This window comes from Oryctolagus cuniculus, chromosome 6 (genome assembly GCF_964237555.1).
Source record: "Oryctolagus cuniculus chromosome 6, mOryCun1.1, whole genome shotgun sequence".
In the NCBI taxonomy this organism is placed as follows: Eukaryota; Metazoa; Chordata; class Mammalia; order Lagomorpha; family Leporidae; genus Oryctolagus; species Oryctolagus cuniculus.
Window position 1 is genome coordinate 100,900,469 of NC_091437.1, and position 18,677 is coordinate 100,919,145.

Here is an 18,677-nt window from a genome sequence, read left to right on the forward strand (position 1 = left end):
TCTAAGCAAACTGATTTTCAGTACATGTGTCTATCAGCTATTTTTAGGGGAGTTTGAAATACATGATTCTACCTTTTTACTTGTCTATTTCTTGAAACTCAATCTTTTTCAGGTATTTGAGACTTTTTATTGGTATATAAACATTTAGAATTATTATATCTTCTTGAAGAGTTGACCTATCATAATGACCTAGCTTATTTCTGGTAATATTCTTTTCCCAAAATCTTTAATTTCTGATTCAGGTTAGTCACTCCAGCTTTATTTTGATTAATGGTAGCATGATATATCATTTTCCATATTTTTAATCTATCTATGTCCTTATTTTTAAGGCAGTATTTCATATGTAATATAAAATTGTGATTTTCTTTTTAAATCCAACCTGATAATCTATTACTCTGTGTTGGGGTGCTTAGGTCATTTGTAATTAATATTATGAACAATATTGTTGGAATTAAATCTTCCATCTGGCTGTTGGCTTTCTATGTATCCTATCTGTTCTTTGTTCATGTTCCCTTTTTAATTTCTTCTTCAATTTTCTTTTTTAATTGAATATTTTCGTGATTCCATTGTGCCCCTTTGCTGGTTTCATGTTGTTGTGTTAGTGCTTGCATTAGAGTTTGTAGTTATTTGCTTAACTACCACATTCTAGTTTCATTTAATGTCATTTAACCTCATAGTTTAAGAAACATACTAGTGTATTTTCTACTACCTTGACCTTTGTGCTGTTGTTCACATGAGTTTTGCTTTTTATGTGTTATAAACATCAAAATTAGTTTTTAAATTATTTTTCCTCTAAATATAATAATCATTTAAAATACTTAAATATAATAAGAAAAAATAAATTGCAGATGTAATTACCATTCTTTGTTGTTTTTCATTCCTTTTTGTGCAGTTCGAGGTTTTAATCTGGTATACTTTTTCTTCTACCTAAAGGGTTTCTTGCATTTCAGGTCTGTTGATGATGAAATATTTTATCTTTTCTATATCTCAACAGGCTTACTTCTCTTTTATTTTTCAACAATAGTTTTATTAGAGAATTACCAATAAATAACCCATTGTACATGTTGCTTTGTGGTAGTCTCCCTTGCTTTGTTTCCAGAGATCTGCTGCCATTTTTATCTTTGTTGTTCTGTGAGTAACATACAATTTTCTTCTAAATTTTTCTATTTTTTATCAATCTTTTTAATTGATTTGATTATTATGTACCCAAGTATTGTGTTCTTTGTTGTTAGAGTTTTTTTGAGTCTTTTGGATATATGGATTTTTAACATTCATTAGCTTTGGAAGCTGTAAGGCATTGTTTCCTCAAGTATTGTGCTCTGTTGTTTCTTCATTCCCCTCCTTTAGGAACTCACTGCCAACATAGTTCACTGTGTTGAGCTGATTGCATCTCTGCTCTTATATCCATTCTTTTTTCTTTCTGTTTCATTTTAGTTGTTTTTTACTGATATATGTTTAAGTTCAAAATATTTTCTTCTGGAATGTTTCATCTAGTGCCAACCCCATTTAACATATTTTTCATGTCAGAAATTTAAAATTTTATCACTAGAAGTTGTGTTTGGACAATTTTTATATCTTACATGTCTTATTAAATCTTACATTTCCTCTAGATTCTTGAAAATATGTTTTATAATTAAGGTAATTATTTTAATGTCTGTCATCTGTATCATTTCCAGAAGTTTTGATTAAATTTTCATGTCCTTGTGTGTTCTATTTTTGTTCCTTAAATGTTTGGTGATCTTTGACTGGATGCCAAACATCATTATTTTTACTTTTCTGGGTGCCTTCTATGTTTATAATTCTATACATATTCATTTACTTTATTCTTGAATGTACATAGTAAAGTTACTTAGAAGTAATTAGGTTATTTCAGATCTTGCTTGTAGGCTGTATTATTTGAGCTCAGAGCAGTGGTTAGTCTCAGTCAGTAGTTCTCAGGGGTGATTTTATCCTCCAGGGTATATTTAGCCATATCTGGAAATTTAACTGATTGTCATTACTTGATAGGGGCACAGGAGGTAAGTATTTCTATTTTTTTTTTTTTTTTTGTAGATATAGGTCAAGTTGGTGTTCAATATCTTACAATGGGCAGGAAAGTTCCCCTTACTATAATAAAAATTTTACATGCTCTAAATGTAATGGAGCTGAAGCTAAGAAATCTTGATCCAGGAAAATGACGATGATTTGTGCACTAAGAGGCAGCAAGGTTAGGAGGATATAAAGCTCCTTACAATCATTTTTGGATCCAAATAAAAAATATTTGACACTCAACCATGTAAATACTAAAGAGAGAAGACAGTGACTTTTTAAAAAAAAAAGTATTGTTTTGTTAAAATAAATGCTGATGGTTCTATTAATTTAGATCACAAACAGTAGGAACAAGTTTAAGGGAAAACAAAGAAAGTGTCCTGAAAATGAAAGTAAAGAAAGTTATCTTTTCACATGTTAGACCTGGTAAATATAAAATTAACAAAAACTTCTTTTCTTTTTTTAAGACTTATTTATTTATTTGAAAGGCAAAGTTACGGGGGGGAGGGGCAGGTGGAGAGTCAAGGAGAGAGAGAGAGAGAGAGAGAGAGAGAGAGAGAGATCTTCCATACTCTGATTCACTCCCCAAATGGCCACAAAGGCAGGAGCTTGGCCGGTCTGTAGCCAGGAACCTGGTGCTTCTGAGTCTCCTAAGTGGGTGCAGGGGCCCAAGGACTTGACCATCCTCTGCTGCCTTTCCACGCACATTAGCAGAGAGCTGGATCAGAAGTGGAGCAGTTGGGACTCAAACTGGTGCCCATATTGATTGCCAGTATGGCAGGCAGTGGCTTAACTCGATACGCCACAGTGCTGCCTCCATTTCTTCTTTGTATCTTTTATGAGAGGTGTCCATATACTGAGAGAAATAATAAATATTTGGGGTTGAAATGGTCATCAAATATCTTGTTGGCTCGCATTGTCAATTCTTAAGACTATGAAATAGAGTCTCCTAGAATTCCTTACCTATAATATCAACCGTGGCATCATTATTAAGAATTTTTGCAATAACTACCATGAAGAAGACAAATAAAAACCACAGAATCTTCTGGAAGGTGGCTGTTGGTGAAGCCTCAGTAAATCAACTGAAGTGTCCCATAATCATGTGTTCAGTCTCCTTCTCCCTTTCCGCTTTGACAGCTTTGGATCTCTTAGTTAATAGCAGTGTTTTTCCTTTAACACCTAAAAGTTTGTTCTCCAAAGCAGAAAAGTAAACTTAAGTTTTAAAAAAGTGGTCACATTATGAAATAAAGTGAGGTTTATTTTCCAAATGGCGAAATCATTAAAGATGTTGGTTGAAGTAAGAAGAGTTCATGGTTATAGTGATACCATCTGTGTGCCCATGAATGTTTCCTCACTGATTAAGGCTATGAAGAAAGGTGGTATTCAGACTGTGAAATATCATCACTGAAAAATTTTCTGGGAAAGTTGATATATTGTGTGGGCTCAACCAGAATTTCAAATATTTTAAAGTAGACTTAATAGTATGCTTACCTCTGAAATTCTGTTGAAAATAAAATATTAAACAGAATTTGGAAAATACTGTGTTTCTCTCTTGTGTTTGTAGAAATATCTACTTAATATGATAATTTTTAGACTGTGCAAGAGACATATATTCCTAAACAACTGCATACATTTATGGGTTAAGTACTACCTCACACAATTGAAGTTAAAAATTTCTGTGTACCGAAACCACGGCTCACTAGGCTAATCCTCTGTCTGCAGCACCGGCACACCAGGTTCTAGTCCTGGTTGGGGCGCTGGATTCTGTCCTGGTTGCTCCTCTTCCAGTCCAGCTCTCTGCTGTGGCCCAGGAAGGCAGTGGAGGATGGCCCAAGCCGTTGGGCCCTGCACCCACATGGGAGACCAGGAGGAAGCACCTGGCTCCTGGCTTCAGATTGGCACAACATGCTGGCCGCAGTGTGCCGGCCGGCCATTGTGGCCATTTGGGGGGTGAACCAACGGAAAAGGAAGACCTTTCTTTCTGTCTTTCTCTCTCTCACTATCTAACTCTGCCTGTCAAAAAAAAAATTTCTGTATGTGGTTGCAATGATGATGCAGAAATCATAAATGTTTTAAATTTTGTTCATGCAGTCACAGTTAAATCATTAACAGGGAATGTATAATTTGGAAGAAATACATTTATTCATTAAAAATGTTTATGATATACTGTATTATGAATATTGAGTAGAAAATGGTGGACAGGGGGCCAGTAGGGAGATCAGAAACTAGTGGAAAGGAGAAGGGCAAATTTAGGAGGTGATTACCATTCCCCTGCAGTATTACTCTGCCCTGTTAATAATGGGCATACTAAGCCCTTTAATAAAAGAGAGTCAGAGTATAGCACTCTTAGCTTCATCTGTACCTTGACTGATCCTACTTACAATTATCCATATTTGCTCTTTTGATGCATTACAGATCTGCCATAACAATCAATAAATGGTAACATTTTACTTTTTTGAAAATATATACTTTCCATGCAGATCTGTGTATTTTTTCTTCCTCTAAGTGTTTGAGAAAACTTCTCTAAATATGTGCAATAGCAATACAGCATAACCAACTCTGTTTTCTGGTATATTGTGAATGAGAAAGAAATTAAGCAAACGACCTGAGGTGCATTTGCTCCCTTTTCCAGAGGCGTGCTCAGGGCAGCAGGGTGGGGCAGGAGGTAGTGGTGAAGGCAGATGACTTGGCCCATTCTCCTTTACGCCCGGGCCTCTGAAGGAAAAGACTAATGATATTTTCTTTTATAGAAGAGTTCTTATTTATAGAATCCTCCTGGCAGAATGTTTCTGGCTAAAACTGCTTATGGTAAATAAACTTGGAATGTAGGATTTATGAGACATGGGTCTCTGTAGACTATCACGTAAACTGTACACCTCTCTGGAATATGAAATGGAGATGTTTTATAGCTTAAATAGTCCCTGATGAGGAAGGGAAAGCTCACTCGCCTCACCTGGAGATCTCATCTAGTACTCCAGGCCAGAGAGCACAGATCTTAGCTGGGAAGAGACAGCAAACATGGGGAATGAATAGGATGCTCCAGGCCTCTCTTTCCTTCTCGTATGACTCTTGAGTGTCCATCTCCTTGAAATTAAGTAATCATGATTTATGTAAAGTCTGATTTGACAATAGGTATTACAGCTTAGTCAGCAATAAAGACTAGAGATTAATATCAAGTTATTTCTATCAAGAAAAATGCACACCATGCATGAGAGTTCTTCAAAACTCATGGAGGAGCAAGTGTTTGGCCTCCTTAATGTTAAGATGCCAACAGCCCATATTGGAGTACTTGGGTTTAAGTCTCAACTCTGTTCCCTATCCTGGGATAGCTTCCTGCTAATGTGCACACTGGGAGACAGCAGATGACAGCTCAAATACTTGGGTGCCTGTCACTCATGTGAGAGAGAAATTCCCAACTCCTAGCTTGAGCCTATCCCAGCACCAGCTATTGTAGGCATTTGAGCCATGAATCACCAGATGGGAACACACTTTTTCCCTCCCTCCCTCCCTCCCTCCCTCCCTCCCTCTCTCTCTCTCCCTTCCTCTCTCCATCCTCTCTTGCTCTCTCATACATAAAAATTTTAAATTTGTATTAAAAACCAAGTTTCCCCTTTAATCACTAAATCAGTACTTCAAAGTGAATCAGCAGATAGAAGGTCTCAGTTTCTTCCTCTCTGATACCACACTTGATCTTAGCCAAAAGGCCGAGAAGCGATAGTTTCTTCCTCTCTGTCACTCTGCTTCTCAAATAAAGATATGAATTAATAAATAAATAAATCTTTTTAAAAATGAGAATAGTTGAGTGAATGAACTTTACTGCAAATACATCAGTTCTAAATTTTGTATTCATATTAATTAAAGTGGCAACTTGGAAACTCATGACTGGAGCATAGGGAGATTACTGATGCCATAGACAGGAGTGTCAATTGGTAAAGTCAACAACAGGAGTCACTGTGCACTTACTCCTCATGTAGGATCTCTATCCTTAATGTGCTGTACATTGAGATTTAATGCTATAACGAGTACTCAAACAATATATTTCACTTTGTGTTTCTATGGGGGTGCAAACTGTTGAAATCCTTACTTAATGCATACTAAACTGATCCTCTGTAAAAAAAAAAAAAGAAAAAGAAATTATCAATTCCCAACTTGACTCTCACTGGGATTAAACATGACAATAGGTCTGCTCTGATTTCATCATCATTTAAAAAAAATCATCTATTATTTTTCACTTTATGTTTCTGTGTGGGAGCAAACTGTTGAAATCCATACTTGATGTATACTAAGCTGATCTTCTGTATATTAAGATAATCAAAAATGAATCTTGATGTGAATGGAAGGGGAGAGGGAGTGGGAAAGGGGAGGGTTGTGGGTGGGAGGGATGGTATGGGGGGGAAGCCATTGTAATCCATAAGTCGTACTTTGGAAATTTATATGCATTAAATAAAAGTTTAAAAAAAAATTAAGGTGCTCATCTAGTCTAATCTGTTTTAATTTAAATAGAAAAAACTATAAGCAGTTACAGGAATTTTTTTTTTTTTGAGTGCAAATGACTTGTTTCTTGAGTTAAACTTGTTCACACCTAGAGATGAGTCGTGACTCAAGGTAGATACATCCACAGTGTCACACCCAAATTAAGTGATAAGGTTTAGGACTTGTGAATGACGATGCTTAAGTGAACCTTTGAGCTTTCAGTTCATGCCGTCATTGAATTTTTGTGCTGTGTTAAAGTGCAATACATGTATTTTGAGTGTCTGACAGACAAGAATATTTTTGGCCATAAAATATATTGTGGTAAGTGGAGTAATGCCACCCACCCAAAAGAATTCTATGCCCCGAAACCCAGAATCAATGAATAAATTATATTCCATAGCAAAGGGGAATTAAAGTGGCAGGAAGAATTATGATTAATAGTCAGTTCACTTGGGACAGGTGTTGTAGTGCAGTGAGTGCCACCATTAGGGATAACTGCATCCCATATTGGAGACCTGGGTTAATATCCAACCTCCTCTTCCAATTCCAATTTCTTGCCCATGTACACACTGACAGGCAGCAGGTGATGGCCCAAGTACTTGGGTCCCTGCCGCACACATGAGAGGCCTGGATGGAATTCCTGGCTCTTGTCTTTGGCCTGGCCCAGTCTTGGCTCTTCTGAACATCTGAGGAATGAACCAGTGGCTGGAATATCTGTCTCTTTCTCTCTCTCTCCCTCTGCTTTTCAAATAAATAAATAAACTTAAAAACCAGTGAGCTATCCTTAAAGACATTGACCTGGATTACCTAAAATAATTGAGTAACAACATTACAAGGGTCCTGTAGATGCCAAAGAAGGCAGAAGTGTCAGTGTCAGAGAGATGTGAATTGAGAAGTGGACTGACCATTGCTGATTTTGAAGAAAGAATCACTGGCCAAGAAATGTGGGCAGACTCTGAAATGTGCAATATGCAAGAAAATGGATTCTTCCCTCGAGCTTGTAAAGGGTAATGGAGTCTTGCCAGTTCTTTGACTATGACCCAGTTAGAGACGTTTGAGACTTATGACCTGCAGCACTATTAAATAACAAATTTCTGATGATTTTTACCAATAAGTTATGGTAACTTGTAACAGCAGCAATAGAAATGCAATGCCTATGATTAGGAACACAGTCTTTCTTATTTTCCCTTTTCAAATCCCCTCTAATGCCCGCATTGTCTTCGCAATTGAAAATATCTTTTCCTCAATTTCAGAAAAGGTTAGCACTTTTCCTAGTGTTCCACACCTAGCAGATGGAAAAAAGAACTCAAACTTAGGACTTCTCAGTAAACCCTGTTTGCTCTCCACTTTACTACATTGACCTAAATATGATGGTACAGTGAGAACATAGAAGGAATTTAGCCCAAATGTCATCTTACAGATTAATACAGCCAATCAACTATGAGTGTGGTTTTTCAGGGAGTTGGCTTTATGGAAAGCACTGAAAATATAAAGATAAACCACTCTAGAAAAAGTAGAATTAAGAGCATGAAAATTAGAAAAGTTAATATCGTTGTCATGATTTGAAAACCACCTCTTGGTTATGACAAAACTGACTTATTAGAAAAAGATGCATGTTGGAAAATCAAAGGAAATAAGCTATTATACATTGGATCGGATCACATTCTGAGACAGCTGATGTATCACACAGAGGATCCTCATGTTGACAGAGTAAATATCACTAGGGATGTATTGGCTTTAGTGAAACATAACAAGATACTCTTGAAACAAAATTGATCCAGTAATTTAGAGACAGGGATTAAAAAAGAGAAACACAGAGTAAAAAATGCCAACTGAGAAAGTGTTATAGTAATTCAGGTGAAAGGCCGTGAGAGATTAATCCAAGAGATTGGAGTAAAAACAGAGGGAGAAGAGTGACTCTGAAGGATTTTTAAAGGAAATATTTATAGGCCTTCCTGATTCTTTAGCTTGATGAAATTAAAGAAGAAATAATTCATTTTGACTCTGTATAGTCTACAAGCCTGATATCCTGTAAGACCTAGCATGGATCCAGTCTGCATATGTCAAGTTATGAACCAGGAAAGCTCTTAGCAGAGTTCTGTGAGCTCAAATGCACTTTTCAAAAGTAAGAAAAAAAATGATTTGGGAGGATCCATTGGTCAGGAAATGGCAGCTAGTTTATTTTAGGTAACATTTGCAAGAAATGGAACAGGCAACAGTATCTGTAGAAAGAAAATGTAGACTGGATAAGTAGGATTTGGGGGAAGAAAGATTATGGGTCAAAGAACCCAATACTTGAAAGAAGAAATATACCTGAGGTTTAGCAGATGGAAGATTCTGATTGCATTCTTAAGCAATGAACACAAAGACAGACAGAGGACATGGTTCTGGGCAGGCAGTCCTTACTTCTGTCATACACAACTATATCACCAGGCTCTGAATTCCTGGAAGATATGATTTGATTGAAACTACCACCCCACTGCACAGCTAACAAGTGATTTTTATAGACTTGCCTTGTAAGTCTTTATAAAGAAAGCAATATTAGTTCAATATGGTTTTTGAATTTTATAGTGAAAAAACATTTATGTTCTTAAAATATGACTGTAATTGTATTAAGATTAAGGTCTGACCCTATGATCCCCATCTTAAAAAAAACCTTAGAATCTAGTTGAGAGTCAAAAGGCATTGGCTACATTTAAAAATCTGATCTTGGACAAGTAACACAGAAATATTGAAAGTTGGTTGACTTTTAAATTAATGTGTTAATTTTAAATTAAGGTTAAGTATTTATATTTCAATTATAATGATTGATATATAAATGGGACTCCATTTTCTTATTGGTTAGACTAACCTGTAACTACTTTCCTCTGTAGTGAAAAGTCCGAGTTATTTTTTTTTTCCAAAAATGAGGCAGATGTTGCATGCCCTCTAGTGGCCAGATCGTATATTTTTTTTCATCTGCATCAGTCTCAGTGGTTTTATCCAGAATGCATTTCCTATCAGACATATTGATTTAACTAGCACTGCATTTTAAATATTCCATTGCTTTTAGTTGATCTTAACTACAGTGTTCAAAATTCTAGACTTTTGGTATATATTAAAAATATCCTATTATGTATTTTCCAAATAATAGTTTCAAACTATAGAAAATTTAATAAAAGTGACAATGCATGCGAAGAAGAAAACATGCAGAATGACTCATGTAGTCTCATATTAGCCATCAGGTTATGCTGCTATGTATCAGAAGGCGAACAGAGACCATATGGCTTATAAACTGCTATATTATTCAAAATTCTCTAGAGAAACAGACCCATTTGGAATCAGGGATCTGGGGGAGAGAGGTGGTAGGGATAGAGAGATTTTATTGAATTGACTCACACTAATCCAGAGGCCAGCAAATATGAAATGTATAGGGTAGACCAGCAGGCTGAAAATTCACATAAGAGTTAATGCTGCAGTCATGAGTCCAAAATCCACAGGGAAGGACAATATTGCAAAAACTCAGGAAATGTGTCTATGCTACAGCCTTGAGCCAGAATTTCTTCTTTTTTTGGGAAACTTCTGCCTTTGATAATAAAGCCTTCGACCGACTGGATGAAGTCTGCCACATTATGGAAGCTAATGTGCTTTACTTAAAGTCTACTGTTTGCATGTGTTGATCATCTTCATCAATACCTTCGCAACAACAAATAGATTAGAGCTTGGCCATATAACTGGGTTTCATACCCCAGCCGAGCTGACACAGAAACCATCACAGTTGCCCATCACAGTTTTAAGAGCTTTAAGTGTATTAACTCATTTTTTTCCTCATTGTCACCCTATAAAAGAAACTATAGTACATATTAGTGACATAACTTGGAGAAGTAACAAGGGTCACAGCTTTTAAGTGAGGTAGTTGGGGTTAAACTAGAGTCATTTGTCCTAATTATTAGCTATTAATGTCTCAATGAATTGACAATCCATTTATTTATTTTTATTTACTTATTTTCATTTTATTTGAAAGGGAGAGAGAGAGAGAGAGAGCAGGAGAGGGGGAGAGAGAGAGAGAGAGAAATTTTCCATCCACTGGTTCATTCCTCAAATGCCCATAATAACCAGGGCCACTCAAGCAGTAGAAGTTGGCCCAAGTGCTTGGTCCCCTGCACCCACATGAGAGACCTAGAAGAAGCTCCTGGTTCCTGGCCTCAGTAATGACCCAGCCCTGGTAGTCTTGGCCATTTGAGGAGTGAACCAGCAACATCTCTCTCTCTCTCTCTCTCTCCCCGCCCCCAACCTTGTCTCCCTCTCTCTGTAACTGCATTTCAAATGAATAAAAAAATAAAAATTGTATTTAAAAAAAGGAAAGGAAAGTCTGAGGCTGTGCTTTGTTATCTGTGCTTTTTTTTTTTTTTTGCTTAGTGTTTCTTTGCTTTTTCCTTTATTAAAGCCTTCTGTGAGCATACACAGTGAAGTCTCAGTAGCATTTCCTTTTTTTTAAGTTTCATTTATTTATTTGAGAGGCAGAATTACAGAGATCCAGAGGCAGAGAGAGAGAGAGAGAGAGAGAGAGAGAGAGAGAGAGAATCTTCCATCTGCTGGTTCACTCTCACTCCCCAGATGGCTGCAACAGCCGGAGCTGGGCCAATGTGAAGCCAACAGCCAGCAGCTTCCCCTGGGTCTTCCATGTGGATGCACGGGCCCAAGGACTTGGGCCATATTACACTGTTTCCCCAGGCCATAGCAGAGCTAGATTGGAAGTGGAGCAGCGGGTGGCTGCTTCACCCGCTACACCACGTGCCGGCCCCAGTAGCATTACCAGTGATCTGACCCTGTATAATTACTCAATTAGTATTCCAAGCAGGATACTTGAAGTAACTCTTGGCCTTATAATTAAAAAATGTATACAATTTTGTGAAAAGAGAAGGAAATGGGGTGTGAAGGACCTTTGATGCCCAGGCTGGCATATATTTGAATAGTGCTGTGATCATTCACAGCAAGTAAAACAAATCAACTTGGACATAAACAGATAAATCTGGAAGGGGAAAATAGCTCCATGGATTAAAAATGAAATTCAGACAGTAGGAAAATCAGCCAAGAATTCTGTGCCCTGGCTGCTTTTGTCTGTTTTGGCAAAAATAAGAGTAACTGAGAAAAAGTATGAAGCATCTGGTCTGCCAAGTTACTACCACTGATTCTGCCTGTAACAGGAAGGATATGATCAAAGCAGGTAGCAGTACGGATATTTCTTTTGATCAGAATGTCATCCTGCCTAACCAATAATCACTGGAAGACAATACAATACAGGCTTTGGGCATCATCAAGTGAGGAGTGAAGATCAACAGATAACGTTTGAAGAGTTCAGGCAGTTTAAGAACTATGGACACTACAATTTGTTGAGCTGGTTGAAGGGAAGGGTATTTAAAAGTACAATGACACGGGGGAATAGTCCAACTCCACCCTATATGATAAATTGAATACTCTTGGTGGTGTTGGAATGTTGAAACGGCATGCACTTCCAGATTGATTATATAATTATAAATTATATTCCAAGTTTAAGCCATTTACCCAAGGAATGATTGATGTGAAAAATGGGTCTCTAAATTTTTGGGATTCTTGTGTGACTCTCCTGTTACAAGGATAAAAACAAGTGAGCCACAGAACTAGGACTCAACACACCTGATGGGTTGAGTGATAAGAAAATGATCAGAAATATTCAGAAAAATCCCTTAGGACAATTAAAAAATGGTGAAATTGTTCAGATACTAATTATAAATGTGGAAAGGATGGGAATAGATGTAGTAACTATTAAAAACTGTGATAACTTACAGAATGGTTCAAACTGTAAAAATACAAAAGCAGATCTGTTCAACTTATCCTAGAATGATGAATATTATAAATCTTATGGTCACATACCACATGGATCTTCAGAAAGAGCACTAATTTAAACAATGTGAGTTGAAGAAGATATGTCAAGTTGGCTCCAGGATGGAGGTGCTGCTGGCCCAACAGCATACCCAAAACTATTTGCATGAATGTGGGCAACATGTCATGGGTGCTACAAGGGATTTTTTGGCATTTTCCTGCCCTAGGTCATAACGTATTATCATATCAAAATCTGCTGTTAAAACTGAAATGGTAGTATAGTAATGTGAAGGGAATACGGTGGATTAACAACAATAGCATGGAAAATTTGGCTCCCAAGTAAAAATTTTGAATAAAAGCTATTTATGATTGTTGTATCAACCCTACCAGAATGGGTTGTTGGAATGTCCATGACATCTTGAATGATAGCAGGTGCGGCAAGGTAATTTTCAAGGAAGGGATAGGCAGGGAATTACTGCAATTACTTACACAATTGGAGAAAAGAATGTTGTCATTATCTGTTCTTTATCTTCTTTTAAATGGGAATGCTTAGTGGAAACCCTCACAATGACCTTACCCACTCAAGTGGTTAATTGAAAATGGTATAGCTTTCCTAAGAATGATCAATAAATACTTTTACTTAACTAACAAATCAGAATGTAAGAATACTAGCACCCACAAATATACTTTTTTAAGTATTCCAGTAAGGCCTATGAGAAAAGTTGGTGAATTCTGGAAGTTAATTGTAGTCCACTTAGGATTCAATAAAATGATACATCAACCATACCTGATAGGGTATTAACAATCTACAATTGGCCGGCGCCGCGGCTCACTAGGCTAATCCTCCGCCTTGTGGCGCCAGCACCCCGGGGTTCTAGTCCCGGTCGGGGTGCTGGATTCTGTCCCGGTTGCCCCTCTTCCAGGCCAGCTCTCTGCTGTGGCCAGGGAGTGCAGTGGAAGATGGCCCAAGTGCTTGGGCCCTGCACCCCATGGGAGACCAGGATAAATGCCTGGCTCCTGCCATCGGATCAGCGCGGTGTGCTGGCCGCAGTGCGCCAGCCGTGGAGGCCATTGGAGGGTGAACCAACGGCAAAAGGAAGGCCTTTCTCTCTGTCTCTCTCTCTCACTGTCCACTCTGCCTGTCAAAAAAAAAAAAATCTACAATTGTAACGTGTTCAGGATGATTGTCATTCTGTAATTGATTTATCTAGTAGTTTATTTATTATTAAAGAGAGGCAAATCCAATGTGCATTCATGTAGAACTCAGAATACAATATAGCTTTACTGAGCTGCAAGAGGAATATTTAAAATCTTCTGCTTATTGTCATAATCTTATGAGAAGCTTTGATTTGATTAAATTGAAGTGTACTGTTATACATTATACTGATGTTGTAGTGTTAATTTCAATCTGAAGATCAAGTTAACACAATAGAGACACTGATTAATTAGATCACTAACAGGGGCTGGCTAATAATCCAGGTGAAACATAGGGCTAAGAACACATGCTGACATTCATAGAAATTACTTTGGCTAGAGAATTAGCAACATTCTTAAACCAACCAAAAATAAACTACTCTGTTTTCTGCTCAGAAAATGAAACAAAAATGATTTTTGTTTTATAAAATCACAAACAGTATTTGTAAATTTTATTATCCAGAATTCACAAAGTTAATATAGGTGGGGCAAGCTCAATTTAAATGGGGTTCTGACCAACAATAGCCTTTCTTGGAGTATCAGAGTCATTATCCAGTGAATATTTTGGGGACAATACCACCCAGTGATGTTCAAATAATGTTAGAAGTGTCAGCAACTCTACCCCTGCTGAAGCCTGTGCCAACAGCCTATTACTGCCTATCAGTGATAACTTCTGGGATTTTGGACCAGAAACCTCTTCAGAAGTTATCTCATAGTTAAATGGGCCTCAATTTATGATGAGTTTTCAGAGCATGTCAAATAAGTCACATGATTTACATGATGGGAAAATGACACTCAGTTTGGAAGAAGGCATTATGACAGGTCATTGGTTGTACCCTAAGTGAAGAAAATAAAATTAAATCTGCTCAAAAAGTAGATCATGTTCCCTAGCTTAAGCATCAGAAGAACTAAATCATTAGACAAATAATATAATATGGGCTTTATAATTTTCAAATTTATTTATTTAATTTATTTGAAAGGCAGAGAGAGAGAGAGAGAGAGAGAGAGATTTTCTATCCATTGGTGCCTTCCCTTCTCTAATGCCCACAACAGAAATAGCTGGGCCAGGTCAAAGCCAGGAACATCAAACCCAATTCAGATATTTTGCATGGGTGGCAAGGATCCAACAACTTGAGTGATTGATCTCCTATTGCTTCCTAGGGTCTGCATTAACAGGAAGCTGGAATCAGAAGTAGAGCCAAGACATGAACCCAGGCACTCAAATACAAGATACAGGCATCCCATGCAGTGTCTTAACTACTGTGCCAAATGCTTGCCCCAGTAGATTTTTACCGATTGTTGGATAATAAACAATCAACTGGGAGTACAGGTCAGAAAATGAGCCTTAAGAACTAGAAGCTAAGAAGTATTTTAATGCTGGGTACTACATTATAACTATTTAAGTGTGCAAATTGAAGCACAATCAAAAACAAACCAAAAAAAAAAAAACAACAGCGAAAAAGGCTTACAATTTCATTAAGAAATTGGAAATTGCATACACATTGGACCTCTGAAAGAGATTTCTTGGTTTCTTGATGATCTGAGATGAGCAATCATGGAAGCATTTAAGCAATGCAATGCTGGGAAGTAAAGTACCATCACTCAAGTGATGAGAAAGGATCTTGGGAGGTCTTTGATCTTCCATTGGCAGGTTTCAGACCTCTCTACTGCTTACCTGTGATTTACTCTTCCTACTATACAGGGTTGTTTAACTTTCAGATCTCATCAATCCTATCAACCACCTGACCATGTAACTAGTGTGATAATAGAAATCAAGTTTTAAAACAGTCTCAAATAATATTTCTATTATTTGAAGATCATGACTACATTAGCTTACTGTAGTTCAGTTTTCTGAATCTTTTCTATGATGAATTTTTCCTTCATGTGTTTGTTTTCTTTAAGTTTCTATGGTAATCCTCAGTGGGACTTTACATGGAGTCATCTTGTGCAGTGAGGGTGAAAGACGTATTTCACTAGAATATTTTGTGTTTGTTTTTGCAAATTGCCTCAGGGTTTCCACCATCAGAGGATGACTTTTATTTTAACAGTTTAGAGATTTCCATATCTCACGAGATTTGCAAATTTAATTAGAAGCTGCTTAACAAGATAGGATATATAACATGACAAGAGTAAGGTCAGCAAAAAATTGTCACAGCAGGAAATCCCAAAGGTTTTTCCATGTGCAGAAATACTGAACATGGAAAATCTATCATAATCAAATTAACTGGAATTCTTGAACATACTCAAAGTTTTACAGCAAATAAATGAATGTTTAACCAAAAGAAAGGCCATCTAAGTATAGTAAGAGACATTATTGGCAACTTACTTATCTTTCCTCAACCCAACTCACCAGAATGCTAGCAGTGTTGAAAATGGCAGCCCCACATTCTTGGTGTGGATATCTAGTTCTGAAAGGAGCAGGTGGACCTTATTGCCAGGGAATTATGTTCATTTTGTCCTCTCTGTGGGTCCCTCACAGAACAATATGAGGAGTTTTCCTTCATTTCACCATATCATGACCATTCCAGGGAAGAGAAGCACCCATAGAGCATGTTATTAAATAACACTGAAAAGAAAATGTACAACCTGCTCTGCCTGGGGCATACAGTATCAGCTGAGGAGAATAATGGTCACATTGAAAGCACGGGAGGAACAGCTGGAAAGGATGATTTCTTTGAGGAATTACTAGCTTTTAAATTTCCATATATAATGGTACACCAAAAAGTTCATGAAAAAATGGAATTAAAAAACAAGTGTATTTGGGTACAAAAATTTGAAATACAATATGCATTTCCATGAACTTTTTGAAGTACTCCTTTATATTAGGGAATTTATCACTTCATGTATATGCACAGGACAGGATGCATGTTAAAAGAAGATCTGAGAAAGAGAACATTCTTTTACTTCTGTTTGATGTCTAAACTCAATGAAAATAGGAAATGTAAGCTCAGGCACAATAATAAATTTATTGACTAAGTGTTGAGGGAATATCACACCAAATAGCCAATGGAAAAAGACCCAGAGAGGACTTTTCTTTTTTTTTTTTTCTTCTTTTAGTATTTTGCTTTCTGTTCTAGGCATTTAAGGGAATCTCTTTCGAAACAATGGATAACACTAAGCTAAAGGAAAAGAAGAGACCATACATAATAAGTAATGCAGTCTTTACAAAACTAGCTTATAAAAGTCACTAAACAACCAACAAACCCCACACTAACCATAAATGATGAAGACCAAAGAGAAATTGATTTCCAGAGTAACCATATCATAATATTCAAAACATGTAGTTTTCAGTAAAACCTCCTGAGGCATGCCAAGAGGCAGGAGATAGCTGAATCATTTGTATCTCTGACGTTTCCAATTGAAGAAGTTGTCCCTGGATACTTTTATTAAAACCAAAATTTAAAACATCATATTGGTTAATAGAAAACTATTCTGACACATGCAATAAAAAGAAACGTAATTCACATGAAGTTGTTACGAATGCAGCAAAAGGTAATTGAAAGCATTTTTCAACATCTTATTTCAGAATAGTTTTCAAATTTACAAAAAAATGTGGGGCCAATATTATGGATCAGCAAGTTAAGCCACCTCTTATAGTGCTGGCATCTCATATAAGAATTCTGGTTTGAGTTCCAATTGTTTCTATTCTGATCCACCGCCCCTGGAAAAACAGAGGCTATTCAAGTGGGAGACCCAGATGGAATTCTAGGTTCTTGGTCCAGCCTCTGTGGCCATTTTGGGAATGAATTAGCAAGTGGAATGTCTCTCTCTCTCTCTCTCTCTCATTCTGCATTTCAAATAATTAAATAAATAAATAAATATTTTTCAAGTGTGTGTAGTACTGATGCACCCCACACTGCACCTCACTTCTCCTATTGTTAACATCTTGTGTTAGTGTATTTGTTACAATTAATGAAGCACTTTTCTGAATCAGTTGTGTCACATATTGACCAAATATGAATACAATATATTGTGAGGAATTCTCTTTATGGTCTTGTATTTTTCTTTTATTTATTCCAATAGGATCTGATGTTCTGGGTATGAACACCAAGAGCTGACATGAAATGGAAGTTGGAATTATTACAGTTAGCCTGAGCATGTTGAAAATGAAGCAGAGGCTTTATATTAGTGTGAACAGTTCATTAAGTGAAGTGAATGGTAGAACAAGGCCAAATTACATGTTGCTAAATAGGCAGCAAAGTCTGGGCAGAGCAGTCACCAACTGTCTGTTGGGAGAAGTAAAATTTAAAATTTTTCAAGACCTATAACCAGAGGCCAGCATTGTGGCATAGCAGGTAAAGCCATCGTCTGCAATGCTGGCATCCCATGTGGGCACTGGTTGGAGTCTTTGCTGCTCCACTTCTCAACTCCCTGCTAATGGCCTGGGAAAAGCAGTCAAAGATGGCCCAAGTACTTGGCACCCTGCCACCTACATGGGAGGCTTGGATGAAGCTCCTGGATCCTGGCTTCTGCCTGGCCCAGCCCTGGTCCTTGAGGCTATCTGGAGAGTGAACCACTGGATGGAAGATCTTTCTCTTTCTATCTCTCCCTCTCTCTAACTCTGATTTTCAAACAAAAATAAATACACCTTTAAGGAAAAAAATGATAACCACTATAGAATTTGAATATGCCTTACAGGATTTTATCAAAATTGAGGATTTTTTACTTCCAGGATTGAATTCTTCAGTTGATCCAAAATAAGAAAGTATGGGCCATTTACTGGCAATAAAAAAATAAAAAAGAATGAGGAGAAACTCTTTGAGGAAATACAGACATGGACCTTGTAGACAAAGACTTGAAGGCAAATGTTTTAAATGTGCTCAAAGAGCTAAAGGAACCAGGAACAAAGAGGTAAAGGAAAAGACGAGAGTAATATTTCAACAAATAGAGAGAACCGACTAAAAGATACATACCATGGGGCTGGCACTGTGGCATGGCAGGTTAAGCAGCCGCCTGCAATTCCAGCATCCCTTATGCATGCTGGTTTGTGTCCTGGCTGCTCCACTTTCTTTCCAGTTCCTTGCTAATGTACCTGGGAAAGCAGCAGAAGACAACTCAAGCCCCTGACACTCTGTTGTGGCCGTTTGGAGAGTGAACCAGTGAATGGAAGATTCTCTCTCTCTCTCCCTTTTCCCTCTCCC

At 37.2% G+C, this 18,677-nt stretch overlaps 1 pseudogene; it reads right to left on the bottom strand.

Moving 5' to 3' along the window:
• Positions 1-5,591: 5,591 nt before the first annotated feature.
• Positions 5,592-5,744, bottom strand: LOC138850256 (U2 spliceosomal RNA; annotated as a pseudogene).
• Positions 5,745-18,677: the final 12,933 nt, after the last annotated feature.